The sequence below is a fragment of the Orycteropus afer genome, unplaced genomic scaffold (assembly GCF_000298275.1).
Source record: "Orycteropus afer afer isolate SDZICR_OR568_19922 unplaced genomic scaffold, OryAfe1.0 scaffold00036, whole genome shotgun sequence".
In the NCBI taxonomy this organism is placed as follows: Eukaryota; Metazoa; Chordata; class Mammalia; order Tubulidentata; family Orycteropodidae; genus Orycteropus; species Orycteropus afer.
The window spans coordinates 7,084,456-7,086,604 of record NW_006921623.1 but is presented as its reverse complement, the minus strand read 5'-3'; positions in this window follow the sequence as shown (position 1 = coordinate 7,086,604).

Sequence of the window (2,149 nt, the reverse complement as noted above, 5' to 3'; positions counted from 1 at the left end):
GGGAGGCCTTCAACAAGATGGATTGACATGGTGGCTGCGATGATGGGCTCAAGTATAGCAGGGATCATGGAGCTGGCACGGGATCAGGCAGTGTTTCATTCTGCTGTGCATGGGGTCGCTATGAGTCGGAAATGACTTGACAGCACCTAAAAACAACAACAACAACAACAAAGTGATATGGGTCAATGCTTTTTTTTTGCAGTGTTCCCTCCCCACCCCTCCCACCCCTGGCAACCAACCAAGAAAGTTTCCCTCCATATATAAATCTTTCCTTGACCCTCCACAACAATGAATTAATACTATATTTGTACTTCTGTGATTGACTTATTTCACTCAGCATAATGTCCTCCAAGTTCATCCATATTTTGATGGTGTTTTGCAGACTCTACATTATTCTTTAGTGCTGCATAGCATTCTATTATGTATATGTACCATAGTTTGGTCATCCACTCTTCCGCTATAAATCTGAGAGATAAGTCCCTTACCAGATATATTATTATTGGCAAATATGAATTTGTTGCTGTCATTTTTATTATGTGCTTTTTCATGGTGTTGATTCCTTTGCTTCATACATACAATTTTCTATGCTGAGCTTGTTTTGTTTATGAATCGTGTTATCACTTCCTTCATTGCTATTGTTTTAGTACTTGCTGAATATTTATGCTGGTCCTCTTTTTTTGATGTGAAGTTTTATCATTTTTCTTTGATGTTACCCTGTGAATTATAGTTCTCTTTCCAAGTTTAGAACAGTCCATTCTATCTTGTAGCTGTCTTGACTTGCCTACACCATAGAACTTCTGTACCGACACGGTTTTTTCTCTCTTTTTGGTTTGTAGTTGTCCTCATTTGTCAATTGATGTCTGTGGTTCCCTGTTTACCAATCTTGTAGGCTTATTTACTTTGGATACTTCCATAGCTGACTTGGTTTCTTGGTTATAACATCATGTGTCTTAATTGTCAGTTGTTGTTTGCTGTTCTTGCGTCTCTGTTCAAAGGACTCGCTTTAGCATCTCTTGTAAGGTTGGTCTGGTTTTAACAAATTCCCTTAATTTCTGCTTATCTGGAAATGTCTTAATTTCACCATCATATTTGAGGGACAATTTTGCTGGGTACATAATTCTTGGTTGGAGATTTTTCTCTTTCAGGGTTTTATATATAGCATCCTATTGTCTTCTCACCTGCATGGTTTCTGTTGAGAAATCTGAGCTTAGTCTTATTGATTGCCCTTTGTAGGTAAGTTTTCATTTTTCGCATGCTGCTCTCATGATTCTTTCTTTGTCTTTGGTTTTTGTACATTTGACCATGATATATCTGGGTGATTTCCTTTTGGGGTTGTTCTGGATACCTAGTGCCACTCTGATGAGAAATATACCACAAAAGGGATGGCCTTAACAAACTGGAGTTTATTCTTACAGTTTGGAGGCTTTAAGTCCAAGTGAAAGTGCCAGGCTCTGGGGGCTGGGTGAAAGCCCCTCAACCTTGGGGTTCAGCTCTGTCTCCTGCTCCTAACCCACTGGAGCTAGAGGCATTTCTTCACTCAGACAGCTGCTGGCTGCTGAGGCTGAGAACCCCCCAAGGTTGACAAATAAAAAGGCACAGTCCTGATGTTATCAAACCACATGGCAGGCCATTAACTTAAGTCTGTTGTAATTCCCAAGGTTGGCAGAGCATAGCAGGCTTCTGAGCAATGGCACGGCTATATGCAGGGTCCAAGCATGCCATAGGCTAGAGACCATTCCCAAGGCTTCTGCTTAAATACAGGAAGCAGACCACATTTCTTAAGGCAGCTACTCAGCTGCTCCCAGTAGTTTCCACCATGCAGTTGATTACCAATCTCATGGGGAATACTACATCCAGCTGCCCAGTCACTCAACCGGGCCCAGCCAAGTTGACATACAAACATAACCACCACAGGGATCTGTCCTGTTTGGGGTTCATTGGGTGTCCTGAATGCATATATTCTCATCTTTCATCATACCAGGAAAATTCTCTTCCAAAAAATCTTCAACAATTTTTCTGTGGTTTTATTTGTCTCTTCCTGTTCTGGAATTCTGATTACATGTAGGTTATTCCTTTTGATGGTATCCCACATGAACCTTAGGCTTTCTTCATTTTGTCTTGATCTCTTTTCTGATTTATCTCTTTCCTT